General features: G+C 44.2%; 1 protein-coding gene across 3 annotated transcripts in view; it reads right to left on the reverse strand.

Moving 5' to 3' along the window:
- Positions 1–20,737, reverse strand: part of LOC124569472 — a 463,279-nt gene that overhangs the window by 272,868 nt on the left and 169,674 nt on the right. The window contains exon 1 of one of the 3 annotated variants that reach the window (XR_006971244.1): positions 9,105–9,372. The exons of the other annotated variants lie outside the window; for them this stretch is intronic. The gene's annotated coding sequence lies outside the window, so the exon portion shown is untranslated. Of the gene's footprint in view, positions 1–9,104; positions 9,373–20,737 lie in introns of those variants that run through there. 3 annotated transcript variants of the gene reach the window in all.

Raw genomic sequence — 20,737 nt, forward strand, 5'->3', positions numbered from 1 at the left:
AAACTAGTTGGTGCAAGTGGCGCATTGCAGAGGCTACCGGACATCTGGACGAATATCAACACGACCAGCCGCTCTCCAAAGAAGTTCAAAAAGTGATTCATTCGATCCACGAGGCCCTTTCGGAGGACGAGTTATTGTACCAGTGCTTGGGAGGAAACACACAAAATTCAAATGAAAGTTTGAACGCGTGTGTTTGGAAGTTAGTCCCCAAGCATTTGCATTCTGGTGCGGAGGCTGTGGAGATTGCGACTTTCCTGGCAGTGAGCAGCTTCAACGAAGGGTATTCAGCAATTCTGAAGACCATGACAACGATACACGTCGCCCTGGGACTCTATTCGACGCAGTTCGCCAAGCATTCGGACGATCACCGGATTCAAGTGGCCGAAAACCGCTTGTCACCTGCTGTACGATCGGCTCTAGAGCAGCGCAGGATGGCCCAGATCGATCAGAACGCTCTCTATGAGGAAGAGGAAGGACTAGTTTATGGACCCGGAATAGCAGATTGAACGTAAGTTGCATGATATTGCATTTACATGTAGTCAAAACTTCAAACGCGTTTTTCTCGAAATGATTTTTTTTAATCGCGCGGTGTGGTAACTTCAAATCTACTGATTCTTTGTTTCAGACGAAGCTCACTAAATTGTCTAGGAGTTGTACCACTTTTATCCCGATCCATCAACTATAAATAGTTTTACTTGGCCGACGAGTTCGAAACATCGATGAAAAAAACCCTATTTTGTTTCAAATGGGCGGTCTAGGCGCTGCAGTCATGGACTGTGCGGCTGGTCCCGGCGGAGGTTCGAGTCCGCCCTCGGGCAAGGGTGTGTGTGTTTGTCCTTAGGATAATTTAGGTTAAGTAGTGTGTAAGCTTAGGGACTGATGACCTTAGCAGTTAAGTCCCATAAGATTTCACACACATCTGAACATCTGTTTCAAATGGCCGCCATTTTGTTTCCTATGGTCCAAATAAATTAAGCGAGGTATAGCTCCTAAAGAATCTTACATACTTCGCTAACGTCAACTCAATTTTGATTTCAGACGAGCCGGCTGCCCTGTGACACACCGCGCGTGGAGATCTACATCGAAATTTTGTTTCGTTCCGACAGCACTCCCGCCTTTGCTCTTCGACATTTCCGGTCGAAAAAATTCCAGTTTGTAGAGGAAATATCAATAAACATTTTGACCAAATTTGACATTGATACCTATAACACATCGCGAGAAAAAAATTGTCAAAGAACATGCTTTTTTCGGGTCAAAGATAGTAAACCTCCTCTTAACGCCAAATTCCGCTGCACTGTCCTAACGGATATGTTCGTCGTACGTACCACATTTATTTCTGCGGTTATTTTACATAGTGTTGCTTGTCTGTTACCGCTGACAACTCTACTCAAATGCCACTGCTCTCGGTCCTCAAGCGAAGGTCATCGGCCACTGTGTTGTCTGTGGTGAGAGGTAATGCCTGAAATGTGGTATTCTCGCCACACTCTTGACACTGTGGATCTCTGAATATTGAACTCTCTAACGATTTCCGAAATGGAATGTCCCATGCGTCTAGCTCCAACTACCATTCCACATTCAAACTCTATTAATACCCGTCGTGTGGCTATAATCACATCAGAAACCTTTTCGCATGAATCACCTGAGTACAAATGACGGCGCCGCCAATGCACCGTACTTTTACACCTTGTGCAAGCGTCTCTGTGTAAAAGATCGATTTGAAAGGGACAGATAATTCCAAGCAGTTTTATGTAGTGGCCGATCTGTTTCGTTACATCGTAACCCACTTTTATTACGTAGAATTTGAGGTATGATGAACGAACCAGGTTTCATCTGAAGAAATCGATTTGGAATAGATCGATTGGTCGCAACTGATTTTGGATTTATCAAATGAGCGACGGGCTTAATAGCGTATCAATGTATCGTGTAGTATCGCTGATGTGGACATCATAAAGCAGAGTAGGAGGGCAGCGAGCACTCAGTTAACTAGATTGCTGAATTGTGTGTAGCCTGTACTCCCCCTCTCTGCCCCCACTGATATACAGATTAGAATCAATATTATCCAGACCTAGATGTAGTACGTGCAGACGGCACAGCATGAAACAGAAAGGGCACAATGGAATAACTTGCTGGCCGAAGTAAAGGTGAAGGTGGATGTGAATGGGTTCCAATGGGTACAAAAACTGCAAGCAGTGGCTTCCGTAAAGCAAACATGCAGGAGGACTGACTATACGTGTCTGAAGGACTGGACAGCTGCTCAGGGGGAAATAAAAACTTCGTGGTTTGTGACTGTAAATGCGGATGCGGTTAGATAAATCCGAATGAGTCACCCAGGGAGGCCATTCTCGGCAACAAGCTCGCGAGAGTGCATCACGAACGTTGTAATCCTGAGTGGCTCATTCGGGGAGAGACTTGACTAGGCGTCTGTCTTGTGAGTGGAGAAAGTCTGAAACTGCTGCTTGAGGTAGTAACATTCACAGGGCGATATCATAACATAGAGAACACAGCAAAATACGCCTTCATTTATGACACAACACCAGGTACTAAGGCGTAGCAGTTGTAGCAGTTTCTGTTATATGGGAAAGGAACTTTCCTTGCCGCGACACATTACTGCACCTATACAGGGTATAAAAAAAAACTAGGTATACAAATCTATAGAGCGTTTAGGGGAGACCAAAATGTCACAGGTGCACTGTTTCGCCGCTAGGGGCCATTGAAGAGTTTGACGTTGGAACACCCTTAGGCCAACGCTGACACTGGTTTTGACTGCTTCGTTTCCAACACGTTGACACTGGAATCTGATCTGCAATACCATTACGTCTTACTGCTAAGAAGGGTAAGTTTTCTTTACTGATATCAGCGTCCACGTCCCTGGATGAACAGTTACATTATTATTGTTAGTACTGACGTTTACAAGTTCTTGATGGCGACTATACGATTTGATGCCAGCATGACGGGGCCCTAACACACTTCTTCGTTGGCGTAAGAAATCATGTAGACAATGTTTTCCCGATTGTTGGGTTGGGAGAGATGGACCGTTACCTTGGCCACCAAGTTCTCCCGATCTCAAACTTACGGACTTCTTTTTGAGAGGGAAGTTGAAGCGTTTTATGTACGGTTGCCGTTTGCCTGAAGCTGCAGCCGTTATTTGTGAAACACCTGGGTGTTTGAGCGTGTTAGACGCAGATGTCAGCTATGCTTCAATGTAAGCAGACGACATTTTCAGCAAAATCTGCGGTCCCGGGTTCGATTCCCGGCCGGGTTGGAGATTTTCTCTGCCCGGGGACTGGATGTTTGTGTTGTCCCCATCATTTCATTATCATTCGTTAAAATGGTTAGACTGGAATGTGTAAAGACTGGGACTTGAGCGCCCCACAAAAAATAAAAAAAACAAATAAATAAATAAAAATAAAATCATATGCAAAGCAAATTTCGTCATATGGCAGTTTGAACACTGTCTCTGAACATGTAAACTAAACTCCATGTTCAGGCCCTGAAGCCCGTGAGACGTCGACCGGCCACCGTGTCAGTCTTTGCCATGTGGCCTCATACGGACGTGATTTTATTTATTTATTTAGCGTATGCCATCTACAGAGTAAAATTGCACACATACTATTAATTAATGTAATAAAAGAATTACAAATATATTATTAAATGATTGATTGCAAACAACAATATGCGAAAGATTAGGGAGACAGTCACTGCAGCTATTACAAGTCCACATCTAAGCAGGTCACTCACTGAACAGCACGTGGAGTAGAATTCATGATATCGCTCCATTCGCCTTCGAACCTCCTAGCAGGACATTCGAAGATCAGGTGAGGGACTGTTTGTTCTTCTGCACCACAGTCACATCGTGGGACATCAGTGAGCATCCATTTGTGGAGAATGGCCTTACACCTGCCGTGGTTAGTCCTCACACGATTAAGTCTGCACCAAGTTCTTCTGAGCATTTGCATTCCTTCCACCGGCCGGCCGGTGTGGCCGTGCGGTTCTAGGCGCTTCAGTCTGGAACCGCGTGACCGCTACGGTCGCAGGTTCGAATCCTGCCTCGGGCATGGATGTGTGTGCTCTCCTTAGGTTAGTTAGGTTGAAGTAGTTCTAAGTTATAGGGGACTGATGACCTCAGATGTTAAGTCCCATAGTGCTCAGAGCCATTTTCCACCGGTATCGAAGGATCAAAATCAGCGATGAGAGGATGGTGACGATTCAGCGACCAGTACTGCCTCCAATCCCTTGCTATGTCGTACCGTTCTGGGAATTTGAGGACTTCGTCTTCCCATATAGTTTTCCTGGATTTTAAGCGGGTAGTTGGTAGATGGTCCAATATTTTTCGCATAGGTATATCTTCAGAGACAGAGGGGTCATTAATTTTCTTCCATTCTCGGATAGCTGCTTGTTGCCTTCTGAGGGAGGGGAGAGCTACATTGCAAAGGGCATGAAGCCAGGGAAGTGGAGTTGATTGCAGAGTTCCTGAGACAATCCTCATGGTGGTATTAAGCTTGACATCTATTTTCTTCGTGTGTGGGCTCTTCTACCAGACTGGGGCGCAGTATTCTGCCACCGAGTAAACAAGAGATTGTGCTGCGGTGCGTAGGGTGTTAGCTTGAGCTCCCAGAAGGTTCCAGTCAGCTTTCTTAATATGTTATTTCGATTTTTTATCTTTTGACTGGTTATTTCTAGGTGTTTTTTTATAGGTTAGTGACCGGTCAAGAGTGATTCCTAGATATTTTGGGCCGGCCGGTGTGGCCGTGCGGTTCTGGGCGCTTCAGTCTGGAACCGCGTGACCGCTACGGTTGCAGGTTCGAATCCTGCCTCGGGCATGGATGTGTGTGATGTCCTTAGGTTAGTTAGGTTTAAGTAGTTCTAAGTTCTAGGGGACTGATGACCACCGATGTTAAGTCCCATAGTGCTCAGAGCCATTTGAACCATTTTAGATATTTTGGATGGCTGTTGTGCGTCAATCGCTCATTGCAAAATGTTGCTTGTAACTCTCGTCTTACCTCATGATTGTTCAGGTGGAATACGCTTACCTCAGTTTTATCTGGATTTGGGCAGAGCCTCCATTTCGTATAATACTGGTTAAGAAGCCAAAGGTCCGTTGACAGAGTAGCTTCCCCCTCTTCGAATGTCTTGCTGTGAATGGATATTGCAATGTCATCTGCATAGCAGAATTTTTGCGATTTAGTTGCTGGCATGTCACTCATGTATAGGTTGAGGAGAAGGGGAGCCAACACTGATCCCTGTGGGAGCCCATTGTTTAGTGAGTAGGATTTACTCGTAGATTGACCTACGTTCACTCTGAAGTAGCGATTTTTCAACGTGTTTTCCAGAAGCTTAGTTATCTTGCGGCAAGGGATCGCTTTTTTCAGCTTGAGTATGAGTCCGTCGAGCCAGATGGTATCATAGGCGGCCGAGAGGTCCACAAAAGCCACACGGGTTGTTTGGACCCTTTGAAAGCCTGACTCAATGTATGAGGTTAAGGCAAGGACTTGTTCACAGGAGCTCCGTTTGTTCCTAAATCCTGCCTGGTCTGCGGGAATTAGTCTATCTATGGAGTCATATACTCTGTTGTACAACAGTCTTTCTAATAGCTTGTAGCAAATGCTCAATAGGGCTATTAGCCGATAGCTAGCTGGGTCATCCTGTGGCTTTCCTGGTTTTAAGATTGCGAGGATTTTGGCTATCTTGAACTGATAGGGGACCCGGCTGGTGTTCATGATGTCACAGTAGAATTGTCTAAGCCATGCACGGGCGGAGGGGCCCAGGTGTCTGATGAATTTAGGGAATATTCCGTCTAGACCGGCGGCTTTCCTCAGTTTAGGAGATTTTATCACGTTATTCATTTCCAGATCTGTGAACGGAATAGAGAAATCCGTATATTCTTGGAGTTGGCTGTCGATAGTTTTAATCTCTGCTTTAATCTCTTTCTCGAAGATATCATTTACTATCGTTTTATCTGTAGTGCTACTTGTGAAGGAGATATTTTAGGGTTGCTATTAATTAGGGCTGTTGGTGTTCCCAACTGGCCTAAGGGAGACCATGCCATCCTGCTAGATCAGGTGAAGCCCAGGTTTTTTGTTGTATGTTCCCATCTTTCCCTTCTGCCTTCATTTATGGCGTTTAGTATTTGTTTTCCTATGTCAGGATCTTCTTTGGAACTCGTTATAAAGCATTTCAGCTTCTCAATTCCAACAAGGGATGTATTCTTTCCTATAGCCACGAGGGATGTTACGTTTTGCTACTGCAGTAAGGACACCCAACAAACCGTGTATAGTTCTCTGCAGAGGGTGGGACCCATCGCAGGTGTGAGTCCACTTCCTTGGCATAAGTTGTCCAGTCTGCTTTTCTGAAATTCCATCTTGGTTTCTGTGTGGATCTAATTAGGGGGAGTTGCACTCCAGGCTCAGTAATACTGGGCGATGTTGTGTGCGGGAGAAACCAGGTAATACCCTTTTAGTATGTAGTAGTGGATTCATCATTTGATCAGTTGGCTAATGGTTTAAATGGCTCTGAGCACTATGGGACTGAACTTCTAAGGTCATCAGTCCCCTAGAACTTAGAACTACTTAAACTTAACTAACCTAAGGACTTCACACACATCCATGTTCGAAGCAGGATCCGAACCTGCGACCATAGCGGTCGCGCGGTTCCAGACTGTAGCGCTTAGAACCGCTCGGCCACACTGGCCGGCTTTGATCAGTTGTTATGAGGCATAGATCTGGGTTAGTTTCACTTTGCCGACGGGTAGATCGGAATGTTTTCAGGTCTTTGGCATCATAGGCAAGGTGGAGCCGTAGGTATTCAATCCACTCGGATAAGATCTCTCCATTTTCGTTGTTTGTTGAGTAATCCCAGTTCGTATGGTGGGAATTAAAATCGCCGACATAGATTCCAGGATGCCCAATAGTTGGTAGGGGAGGGTTGGACCATGTAACATTATGAGGTTTGTAGACTGTGATTTTATTCCAGAGACTTGGATTACCATGGATTCCACACCTTCCCGCACCGCGCTGTCGAGCACTTTGTAGTTTTGGATGTCATTCCGTACATATAACATAGATCCGTAAACGTCAGATAGAAGATTTCCTACAACTTTGTAGCCATATATTCTCGCTCTAGTTGTGAGTTGAGGTTCATATGCGCTGTGTGTGCTATACGGACGTGATATGGAATGGCCAGGGGCCAGCCAGCACACCGCTCTGCCGGCCGTTGTCAACTTTCAGGCCATGCAGCCACCAAGTCTCTTTCGCGTATAAGGGGCAGTCAAAAGAGACAGATGGAAGAAAAGTAAGTCAGCTGCTTATTACTTCAAAAGTAATCGCCATAAGTGTTAATACGTTTATCCCACTATGAGACAAGACGGCCAGTGCCTTCACGGAAAAATGTTTGTGGTTGCCTAGTCTAACAACACCACCATTTGCAAAGTAGGTTAGAAATCAGATTAATAATGTTACTCACGCAGCTTATGTTCGCTTTATCGGGCAACAACAAAGTTATTGACTGTGGATGGTATCGCCAGAATGGAAATAATGAAGTCACTGTAAAAAACTCATTAATTTTGGCACTTGTCTTGACTGAATTCCCACGTAGATATCGTCGAACTTGTTATGGCTCATCTTGTTGATTCTAGGGTGATTCCACTTTGACTGCTAGAAGGTCCAGATCTGTATTTTAGCAATATTTGAAGACATAACAAATGCGTTTTTCAGGAAATTCTTAATGATCAAACAATCCCAGATCAGAACAATTGTATGGTAGAAATAATTTTTGACTTGTAGTTCACGATCCACATTTTTATTAAACCTCTTGTAAATTCACATATACTTCTTCTTAATTGTCACATAATTAAGAAAACAGTTTTGTATCAATCTTCATATATTTAATTTCCACTTTAATCAAACACAAGACTTGACTGTTCTTTTACAAAGCGAAATAACAATTTAACTTCTGCAAAGTGAAACAACGGTTACAAGTAAGTCAAAGATTATGACAGTCTCACAGAAATGAATACACACAAGAACCATATCATTGTAATATATCGATACGTCGGAGTACCTATACATTAATAAAACCAAATGTGAATATTGTCACAAAAATATGTCTGTTACTTCGCAGAAAAGTAGTACGATATTACTGGTATCGAGAACTGGGGTTGGAGTGCCGTAATGGTCACGTAAATAAAGAACCATTACACTAGGGAAGCATGACTGTACCCAGACGTGTTCCTCATCGTCCGAAGCGAATCGACGGCTACGAATGTCTTTCTACAGGGCTGCAAAAATATGTAAATCGCATGGGGAGAGACCGGGATTATGTGAAAGATGTATAAGGGCTTCCCAGCGATACTTCTGAAGTGTACTGGAAACAGTCTCGGCAACTTGTGGGCGGGTATTACCCGTCAGTCAACATTTCTGAGTGGTTGGAGTTACACTGCACAAGTTTCACTTGAAGCCCTTAGACATCCCATATACCGTCACCATGTTGTTTCCATATTTTTAGAGCCCTGAAGAAAGACATTCGTGGCCGTCTGTTTACGAAGAGGTGCAGGTCTGGGTACAATCATGGTCTGCAGGCAACTGTAAACGTTTTTCCATGAAGGCACTGACCGTCTAATCTCACAGTGGGATAAATGGTTTAACAGTTATGGAGATTAGTTTTGAAATAGTAAACAGTCTACTTACTGTTTTCCATTGTATCATTTTCATTTGACAGAGATTCTCAGCTGACATTACGAGGCTGAGTACATTCCGTTCCAGTCCTCCCGCCACGATGAATCCCTGGCAGTACCGCAACTACAGCCCGCATGAGATTCAGACGCGCTGACCACTCGCCTACGGTGCGGGCGTCTCTGAATGTCTTTAGCGTCGAAACCTTCAGGTAGCTCTAGCGGTGAAACGGTGTACCTGTGCAACATAACAAGTGTTTCTCTCCATCTGCTCAAAACATTTTAAAGGCTTGTACACGTAGCTTTGTACATACTAACTCAGCAAGCTGCTCTCGACAGTAAGTTGCACACCGTGGAACATGTCGGATAAACTGCGAGAGTAAATCGTAACAATGTGTACTAGGTGGTTCACTGATTGCTGGACGAAAGGTTTGCTTACCTCGTGTCTTCTAAAGATGTCTCTACGTCCCACTGGAATTCGTCTCCGTAGATCGCAGCTGTTTTGAACAGTGAAAATCAGTATGTTCGTCGGCTTTGCTGCTATTGTCACTAAAAGAATATTCACGTTCTTTTGATTTAAGAGAACAGATCCTCCTTATTCACTTGTCATTGGTGTTTTTAAACAGCGAAAACGCTAACATCTGTGGGGAGGTTATAAGTACCCTCCACGACAGACCGTGAGATGGTATGTGTAGGTGCAGATGAGCTGCGTCCGCCCCGTGGCGCGAGTGATGGGCGGCGCGCCGCGGCGTCCAGAAATACACCTCCGGGCTGAGGCGCGCCCGCCAGCCACCTACATCCCACAAAGACAAGCAGCGGCGCGTGCCGCCACACAGCTAACAGCGCCCACGCTGGCCCGCAGGGCGACACACGGAAGCTCACACCCAACACTGGCGATCGCATTTCCTTGCTGATTTTACTTGTACGAGCATTACACAGCGGTGACCGAACACATGGCATAGCGATAAGCGCCTATACGGATGGCGCTAGTGTCGCGTACACAAGGTACACTATTGGCCATTAAAATTGCTACACCAAGAAGAAATGCAGATGATAAACGGGTATTCATTCGACAAATATATTATACTAGAACTGACATGTGATCACATTTTCACCCAATTTGGGTGCATAGATCGTGAGAAATCAGTACCCAGAACAACCACCTCTGGCCGTAATAACGACATTGATACGCCAGGGCATTGAGTCAAACAGAGCTTGGACGGCGTGTACAGGTACAGCTGCCTATACAGCTTCAACACGGTACCACAGTTCATCAAGAGTAATGACTGGCGTATTGTGACGAGCCAGTTGCTCGGCCACCATTGACCAGACGTTTTCAGTTGGTGATAGATCTGCACAATGTGCTGGCCAGGGCAGCAGTCGAACGTTTTATGTGTCCAGAAAGGCCCGTACAGGCCCTGCAACATGCAGTCGTGCATTATCCTGTTGAAATGTAGGGTTTCGCAGGGATCGAATGAAGGGTAGAGCCACGGGTCGTAACTCATCTGAAATGTGAAGTCAACTGTGCAAAGTGCCGTCAGTGCGAACAAGAGGTGACCGAGACGTGTAACCAATGGCACCACGTACCATCACGCCAGGTGATACGCCAGTATGGCGATGACGAATACACGCTTCCAATGTGCGTTCACCGCGATGTCGCCAAACACAGATGCGACAATCATGACGCTGTAAACAGAGCCTAGATTCATCCGAAAGAATTACGTTTTGCCATTCGTGGATCCAGGTTCGTCGTCGAGTACACCATCGCAGGCGCTCCTGTCTGTGATGCAGCGTCAAGGGTAACCGAAGCCATAGACTCCGAGCTGATAGTCCATGCTGCTGCAAACGTCGTCGAACTGTTCGTGCAGATGGTTGTTGTCTTGCAAACGTCCCCATCTGTTGACTCAGGGATCGAAACGTGGCTGCACGATCCGTTATAGCCATGCGGATAAGATGCCTGTCATCTCGACTGCTAGTGATACGACGCCGTTGGGCTCCAGCACGGCGTTCGGTATTACCTTCCTGAACCACCGATTCCATATTCTGCTAACAGTCATTGGATCTCGACGAACGCGAGCAGCAGTGTCGCAATACGATAAACCGCAATCGCGATAGGCTACAATCCGACCTTTATCAAAGTCGGAAACGTGGTGGTACGCATTTCTCCTCCTTACACGAGGCATCACAACAACGTTTCACCAGGCAACGCCGGTCACCTGTATATGTGTTTGTATATGAGAAATCGGTTGGAAACTTTCCTCACGTCAGCACGTTGTAGGTGTTGCCACCGGCGCCAACCTTGTGTGAATGCTCTGAAAAGCTAATCATTTGCATATCACAACATCTTCTTCCCGTCGGTTAAATTTCGCGTCTGTAGCACGTCATCTTCGAGGTGTAGCAATTTTAATGACCAGTAGTGTATAAAAGTGCAGTGCCTTGCTGTCGTTTGTACTCGTGTGAAAAGGTTTCCGAAGTGATTGTAGCCGCACGACGGGAATTAATAGACTTGGAACGCTGAAAGATAGGTGGAGCTAGACGCATGGGACATTACATTTCGGATACCTTAGGGAGTCAGTATTCCGAGATCCATAGTGTCAAGAGTGTGCCCAGAATGCCAAATTTCAGGGATTGCCCCTCACCACGGACAATGCAGTGGCCGACGGCCTTCACTTAACGAGCCGACCGGTGTGGCCGAGCGGTCTTAGGGGCGTGAGTCTGGAACCGCGCCACCGCTAGGGTCGCAGGTTCGAATCCTGCCTCGGGCATCGATGAGTGTGATGTCCTTAGGTAAGTTAGGTTTAAGTAATCCTAAGTGCTAGGGGACTGATGACCTCAGATGTTAGGTCCCATAGTGTTCAGAGCCATTTGAACCTTCACTTAACGACCGAGAGCGGCGGTGTTTGCCTATAGTTGTCAGTGCGTGAAATAACCGCAGAAACCATTGTGAGACGTACGTCGAACGTATCCGTTAGGACAGTGCTGCGAAATTTGGCGTTAATGGGCTGTGGCAATAATAGACCGACATGAGTGCCTTAGCTAACAACACGACATCGCCTACACACAAAAAAAAAAAAAAAAAAAAAAAAGTGTGAAATCTTATGGGACTTAACTGCTAAGGTCATCAGTCCCTAAGCTTACACACTACTTAACCTAAATTATCCCAAGGACAAACAGACACATCCATGCCCGAGGGAGGACTCGAACCTCCACCGGGACCAGCCGCACAGTCCATGACTGCAGCGCCCGAGACCGCTCGGCTAATAACGCGCACATCGCCTGTAGAGCCTGTCGTGAACTCACTACCATATCGGTTGCATCCTGAACGGTTGGAAAACCGTGGTCTGTTGAAATGAGTCTCGACTTCAGTTGGTACCAGCTGATGGTAGTGTTCAAGTGTGGTGCAGACCCCACGAATCCATGGACCCAGGTTGTCAACAAGGTTCAAAAAATGGCTCTGAGCACTATGGGACTTAACATCGGTGGTCATCAGTCCCCTAAAACTTAGAACTACTTAAAGCTAACAAACCTAAGGACATCACACACATCCATGCCCGAGGCAGGATTCGAACCTGCGACCGTAGCGGTCACGCGGTTCCAGACTGAAGCGCCTAGAACCGCACGGCCACACCGGCCGGCTGTCAACAAGGCATTGTGCAAGCTGGTAGAGGCTCCATAACGGGGTGGGCTGTGTTTGCATGGAATGGACTAGGTCCTCTGGTCCTACAGAACCGACCATTGTCTGGAAGCGATTTTGTTCGACTACCTGGAGACCATTGGCAGCCATTCATGGACTTCATATTGCGAAATAACGATAGAATTTTTATGGCTGACAACAGCTGTTCTCGAGTTGTTTCAAGAACATTCTGGACAGTTCGAGCAAATGATTTGGCCACAAATCGAACATATATGGGAGAGGAAAGTTCGTGCACAAAATCCTGCACCGGTAACACTGTCGCAACTATAGATAGCTATAGAAACTAAGGCTTATTATTTCTGCAGGGCCTTCCAAAGCGTTGTTGAGTGCATGCCACGTCGAACTGCTGCATTACTCCGGGCAAAAGGAGGTCCGACGCGATATTAGAAGGTATCTCATGACTTTTGCTACCCCTGTGTCGGCCGTGATCTAAGCCATGTGTCACCGGCTGACGTCTCCACTTCTAATGCTGGAGACATCGTCAGACGCTATAAAGCCTTCGTCAGTTGCTATTCGAATATCTGCTCCTCCTACATTTTGTCAATCCCTCCAAATCCTTCAACTCCACTTCCCCTTGCAGTCCGACTTCTGAGATCATCAGCCCCTAGAACTTGTTGTTGTTGTTGTGGTCTTCAGTCCTGAGACTGGTTTGATGCAGCTCTCCATGCTACTCTATCCTGTGCAAGTTTCTTCATCTCCTAGTACCTACTGTAACCTACATCCTTCTGAATCTGCTTAGTGTACACATCTCTTGGTCTCCCTCTACGATTTTTACCCTCCACGCTGCCCTCCAATACTAAATTGGTGATCCCTTGATGCCTCAGAACATGTCCTACCAACCGATCCCTTCTTCTGGTCAAGCTATGCCACAAAGTTCTCTTCTCCCCAATCCTATTCAATACTTCCTCATTATTTATGTGATCTACCCATCTAATCTTCAGCATTCTTCTGTAGCACCACATTTCAAAAGCTTCTATTCTCTTCTTGTCCAAACTATTTATCGTCCATGTTTCACTTCCATACATGGTTACACTCCACACAAATACTTTCAGAAATGACTTCCTGACACTTAAATCTATACTCGATGTTAACAAATTTCTCTTCTTCAGAAACGCTTTCCTTGCCATTGCCAGTCTACATCTTATATCCTCTCTACTTCGACCATCATCAGTTATTTTGCTCCCCAAACAGCAAAACTCCTTTACTACTTTAAGTGTCTCATTTCCTAATCTAATTCCCTCAGCATCACCCGACTTAATTCAACTACATTCCATTATCCTCGTTTTGCTTTTGTTGATGTTCATCTTATATCCTCCTTTCAAAACGCTATCCATTCCATTCAACTGCTCTTCCAAGTCCTTTTCTGTCTCTGACAGAATTACAATGTCATCGGCGAACCTTAAAGTTTTTATTTCTTCTCCACGGATTTTAATACCTACTCCGAATTTTTCTTTTGTTTCCTTTACTGCTTGCTCAATATACAGATCGAATAACATCGGCGAGAGGCAACAACCCTGTCTTACTCCCTTCCCAACAACTGCTTCCCTTTCATGTCCCTCGACTCTTGTAACTGCCATCTGGTTTCTGTACAAATTGTAAATAGCCTTTTGCTCCCTGTATTTTACCCCTGCCACCTTTAGAATTTGAAAGAGAGTATTCCAGTCAACATCGTCAAAAGCTTTCTCTAAGTCTACAAATGCTAGAAACGTAGGTTTGCCCTTCCTTAATCTAGCTTCTAAGATAAGTCGTAGGGTCAGTATTGCCTCACGTGTTCCAACATTTCTACGAAATCCAAACTGATCTTCCCCAAGGTCGGCTTCTACTAGTTTTTCCATTCGTCAGTAAAGAATTCGCGTTAGTATTTTGCAGCTCTGACTTATTAAACTGATAGTTCGGTAATTTTCACGTCTGTCAACACCTGCTTTCTTTGGGAATGGAATTATTATATTCTTCTTGAAGTCTGACGGTATTTCGCCTGTTTCATACATCTTGCTCACCAGATGGTAGAGTTTTGTCAGGAGTGGCTCTCCCAAGGCCGACAGTAGTTCCAATGGAATGTTGTCTACTCCGCGGGGCCTTGTTTTGACTCAGGTCTTTCAGTGCTCTGTCAAACTTTTCACGCAGTATCGTATCTCCCATTTCATCTTCATCTACATCCTCTTCCATTTCCATAATATTGTCCTCAAGTACATCGCCCTTGTATAGACCCTCTATGTACTCCTTCCACCTTTCTACTTTCCCCTCTTTGCTTAGAACTGGGTTTCCATCTGAGCTCTTGATGTTCATACAAGTGGTTCTCTTATCTCCAAAGGTCTCTTTAATTTTCCTGTAGGCAGTATCTATCTTACCCCTAGTGAGATAAGCCTCTACGTCTTTACATTTGTCCTCTAGCCGTCCCTGCTTAGCCATTTTGCACTTCCTGTCGATCTCATTTTTGAGACGTTTGTATTCCTTTTTGCCTGCTTCATTTACTGCATTTTTATATTTTCTCCTTTCATCAATTAAATTCCATATTTCTTCTGTTACCCAAGGATTTCTACTAGCCCTCGACTTTTTACCTACTTGATCCTCTGCTGCCTTCACTACTTCATCCCTCAAAGCTACCCATTCTTCTTCTACTGTATTTCTTTCCTCCATTCCTGTCAATTGTTCCCTTATGCTCTCCCTGAAACTCTGTACAACCTCTGGTTCTTTCAGTTTATCCAGGTCCAGTCTCCTTAAGTTCCCACCTTTTTGCAGTTTCTTCAGTTTTAATCTACAGGTCATAACCAATAGATTGTGGTCAGAGTCCTCATCTGCCCCTGGAAATGTCTTACAATTTAAAACCTAGTTCCTAAATCTCTGTCTCACCATTATATAATCTATCTGATACCTTTTAGTATCTCCAGGGTTCTTCCATGTATACAACCTTCTTTCATGATTCTTAAACCAAGTGTTAGCTATGATTAAGTTCTGCTCTGTGCAAAATTCTACCAGGCGGCTTCCTCTTTCATTTCTTAGCCCCAATCCATATTCAGCTACTACGTTTTCTTCTCTCTCTTTTCCTACTACCGAATTCCAGTCACCGATGACTATTAAATTTTCGTCACCCTTCATTATCTGAATAATTTCTTTTATTTCATCATACATTTCTTCAATTTCTTCGTCATCTGCAGAACTAGTTGGCATATAAACTTGTACTACTGTAGTAGGTGTGGGCTTCGTATCTATCTTGGCCACAATAATGCGTTCACTATGCTGTTTGTAGTAGCTTACCCGCATTCCTATTTTCCTATTCATTATTAAACCTACTTCTGCATGACCCCTATTTGATTTTGTGTTTATAACCCTGTAGTCACCTGACCAGAAGTCTTGTTTCTCCTGCCACCGAACTTCACTAATTCCCACTATATCTAACTTTAACCTATCCATTTCCCTTTTTAAATTTTCTAACCTACCTGCCCGATTAAGTGATCTGACATTCCATGCTCCGATCCGTAGAACGTCAGTTTTCTTTCTCCTGATAACGACATCCTCTCGAGTAGTCCCCACCCGGAGACCCGAATGGGGGACTATTTTATCTCCGTAATATTTTACCCAAGAGGACGCCATCATCATTTATCCATACAGTAAAGCTGCATGCCCTCGGGAAAAATTACGGCCGTAGTTTCTCCTTGCTTTCAGCCGCTCGCAGTACCAGCACAGCAAGGCCGTTTTGTTTATTGTTACAAGGCCAGATCAGTCAATCATCCAGACAGTTGCCCTTGCAACTACTGAAAAGGCTGCTGCTCCTCTTCAGGAACCACACGTTTGTCTGGCTTCTCAACAGATACCCCTCCGTTGTGGTTGCACCTACGGTACGGCTATCTGTATCGCTGAGGCACGCAAGCCTCCCCACCAACGGCAAGGTCCATGGTTCATGGGGGGAGGCCCTAGAACTTAGAACTACTTAAACCTAACTAACCTAAGGACATCACACACATCCATGCCCGAGGCAGGATTCGAACCTGCGACCGTAGCGGTGGCGCGGTTGCAGACTGAAGCGCCTAGAACCGCTCGGCCACCATGGTCCGGCAACCGCTTACCCTCCCCTACAAGAATCCCTTGCCAGCTCGTCAGTTTTCTCCATCTTCTTCCCAACACTGAACACCTCTGTATATCTTATACTTTATATCCCGTACTTCCCATAATCTCACCCCCACAACTCACTTTACACTTGCACGCCCTTCGTATCTCTTTCCAGCGCCGTTTTAACGGCCTTACACCTTCACAAAGAAACTGGCCCTCACATCCAGTCCCCGTATCAGGTTACCACCCTTCCTTCCTACGCTCATGCCGCATCCTAGCTATCCGTATGAAAAGGTTTTTCAGAAACCACTGCCAGTCACAACATTTGTTGACTTACTTAAATTATTTAATGAAGCAACATGTTTCGAGGTATAAACGTCACCTTCGGGCTTCAATGGGAATATAAAGGCATTTAACGAAAGTACACATAGACATTAAAGTTGCTCTTCAGCGTTCTGGCATGTGCTGTGGTGATCTTTGTTCTGCTGTAGAGTTGATCATGATGTTGTACCCTAAGTGCCAATTGCAAGTTTGTGAACACCAAGGAGCCGTAGCAATGAATGTAATCAACACAACACAAGAAATCACCCATTGGAAGGAACATAAAAAAATGTTGTGTGGAAGGCTAACCAAAGACTGCGTTTTATTAGTAGGACACTTAGAAAATGTAACAGATCTACTAAAGAGACTGCCTACACTACGCTTGCCCGTCCTCTTTTATAATACTGCTGCCCAGTTTGGGATCCTTATCAGATAGGATTGACGGAGTACATCGAAATGTTCAAAGAAGAGCAAAATAGAGGAGAGAGAGTCACTGTATGATACAGGATTTGGAATGGACATCATTAAAACAAAGGCGTCTTTCATCGCGTAGGAATCTTCTCACGAAATTCCAATCACCAACTTTCTCCTCCGAATGCCAAAATATTTTGTTGATGCCGACCTACATAGGGGGAAACGATCACCATGACAAAATAAGGGAAATCAGAGCTCGCAGCCGGCTGGAGTGGCCGAGCGGTTCTAGGCGCTAGAGTCTGGAACCGCGCGACCGCTACGGTCGCAGGTTCGAATCCTGCCTTGGGCATGGATGTGTGTGATGTCCTTAGGTTAGTTAGGTTTAAGTAGTTCTAAATTCTAGGGTACTGATGACCTCAGAAGTTAAGTCCCAGCCATTTGAACCATTTTTTCAGAGCTCGCACGGAAAAATATAGGTGTTCGTTCTTTCCGCGTGCTATACGAGATTGGAATAATAGAGAGTTGTGAAGGTGGTTCGATGAACCCTCTGCCAGGCACTTAAATGTGATTTGCAGAGTATCCATGTAGACGTAGATGTAGATGTAGATGTAGATTTCACATGAACAACGACGACCATATCACATGCCAAGACTGTAAAGAACAACATTAATACTATGTGTGCTTTTGTTACTCCCATATTTTAACTATCGTCACAACCCAACTCACTTGAACTGCTTATCTCCATAAAACTTTAAATGCACCTTAAGAACATTCCACTTTCCCACTTTTCATAACTGCTACTAAATGTAGCTACCTCCCATCAAGCGGTAGTGAAGTGAAGTATAATGCAGAGTAATGTTTAACTCATGATCACTGTTTTAAAGGACAGATATTGTTTTCGTATGCATTTCAAACATCGTAAATGAATAATTCTTCACCACATATCTATTCACAATATAAATCAAAGTTCCTCTCCACGTTTTTTTCTGTCTGTATGTGAAGGCTAATCTTAGGAACTACAATATGGGTTTTGGTACGGTTTTCGCTAATGGGTAGAATGATTCATGAGGCAGGTTTATCATAACAGTCGTTCGGCCGTAGATTTTTAACGCTATCCGTGCGAACCCGGGGCGGTTCGCTAGTTTCGTATATTTCAAAAATATATGTATGTAGATCAACCTTTTAAAAAATTTATTTCAATCTTTGTATCTTTTAAACTCCTTTGGCTGAAGAGTGGAGCATTGTTCCACAGCTGACCTACTAACAGCGTCTCTGGGACGAAGGAATGGAATAACAATAAACGAAAAACAGAAGCTATTCAAAGACAAACAAGCTCAGCGAGCCGAACTGATTGCACGTATGGATAGTGTACAGCAGAAGAGTTGGTGTCGTTTCCTTTCTTCAACACTATAGCTCAGAAATAGTCTTATTTGTATTCTATTTCTATTCTGCTGAAGTTGTTTTTATGTTTTTGAATTTCTATGGATTCTCTGTAAACCCTAGCCTAGTAATAGCCTAGTAACAATTGCACCATGGCAGGACTAAAGAAATGGGAATCAAATCTGACGAGTTCCTGGTGCCAGCGTTTAATCTGCTGCTACCGATTTATCCACCGTTTCCGAGTTGACGATTTGTTTTCTGTTCTTTAAGCCTTGGGTTGATGCTTGTTATAGTAGTTTCTGTGTACACTTGACCTCATGTACAACGGATTTTATATACTACTGCCCTGACAAGCGGTACGCATGGGTCCTTCATAGTATCCAAATATTCACGCACATTTCTTGTGGGTTTCAACACTTTGTCAGTACTGTTTCATCTTAGCACTCTGCTGATATGAGCTGTGATTGTTTTTACGAATGAAAGGAAATCATTCCCTTTAGCTGGTTCTTATTCTCCGGAAACTTAAAATATTTTAGGATATAGTGCCCTATTTCTCTCTTTGCCAAAGTAGCTATTATTTCTTGAAGTAAAACATAAATGGCATAGCTCATCCTCTAAGCCTCAGACTTGTATATTAATTTGGCCCCCTCAATAATTACCTCAGTTATTCATCTTGACTTCTTGGGATGGGGACTGAAATTTGTCAATGTATCTGTCCGTGTTATTACATACTGGCATATGCACATAACATCACAATCTTGGGATAGAATGAACGAGAAGTTAATTCACTTAACACAATGTTCTATGACAGTTTACGTGTAACAAGAATAGAAATTAACAAAAGAAAAACTAAAAACTCGCCGGCCGGAGTGGCCGAGCAGTTCTAGGCGCTATAGTCTGGAATCGCGCGACCGCTACGGTCGCAGGTTCGAATCCCGCCTCGGGCATGGGTGTGTGTGATGTCTTTAGGTTAATTAGGTTTAAGTAGTTCCAAGTTCTTGGGGACTGATGACCACAGAAGTTAAGTCCCATAGTGCTCAGAGCGATTTGAACCATTTGAACTAAAAACTCCATTCTCTCACGGCAAACTAAGGCAGATCATACTTTTAAAATTGGTGCAAAGAAAATCGAAACAGTAGCCCAGTTCGCTTGCCTTGGAACTTTGTTAACTACAGAAGAAACAAATAGCAGAATTCAAAAAGTTAATAGCTGTTTTTTCGCATTACTGGATGCATAAAAACCAAACTTATTTCAAGAAATTCAAAGATTCGTGCGCACAAACATCTTATCATATATGTTCTGACATACGCTTGTGAGACATTGACGTTAACAAAATCAGAACAAGTAAAATCAAAAACCTTTGAAAGGAAAATTATGAAAAAGATATTTGGTGGGATCCAAGATAACCTCTTCACTCCTCAGACAAAAAAAGAAAAAAAATCGCAAGAAATTTTTCTGTTCATATTTTCCAGCAAACTAATTAACAGATATGATACAAATGCAAATGATATATGTTTTGATGGTAGGAGCTGAAACGTTTGTGGGACAAAAGTTGCATGGGACAACGGGGGCCATAATATGACGTTGATTTTTTGTTGCTAGGTGGAGTCGCGTCAGAGATATGAAGGTCAACATTGATTTTTAAATGGGATGCTATAGCTGGGTACTTATTTTTTGATAGCGGCTATCGAGACGAATCCTATGTTGTGTAACAGTAAGGTCTTTGAAGGTCAACGAAGATCACAAAGGTGGCATGAACGTCCATTTACAGAAGGTGTTCGAAGTGATGACCATTGATATCAATGCAGTGCTGCAATCTTCTTATCATGGATTGGTGGTATTCCTTATCACATCGGCACTTACTGAAGGACATGCTCTGACAATTCTCTCTCGCATATCGTCAGGTGTAGTTCGAACGTCTTTATACACAATGTCTTTTACGAATCCCCACAACAAAAGATCCAGAGGCGTCAAGTCTGGCGAACGAGCCGGCCACGACACATCTCCTCCGCGTCCAATCCAACGATTTGGGAGTTGTCTCTACACCTCATCTCTAGCCATCAGCGAAAAATGTGCCGGACACCCATCGTGTTGATACCACATTCTGTTCCTTGTTCCTAAAGGTATTTTCTTGCAGAAATGTGGTGTACTTCCTACCATAACGATTTCCTCTGATGAAATACGGGCCTATAATTCTGTCCTTCAGTATCCCACAC

This window comes from Schistocerca americana, unplaced genomic scaffold (genome assembly GCF_021461395.2).
Source record: "Schistocerca americana isolate TAMUIC-IGC-003095 unplaced genomic scaffold, iqSchAmer2.1 HiC_scaffold_15, whole genome shotgun sequence".
NCBI lineage: Eukaryota > Metazoa > Arthropoda > Insecta > Orthoptera > Acrididae > Schistocerca > Schistocerca americana.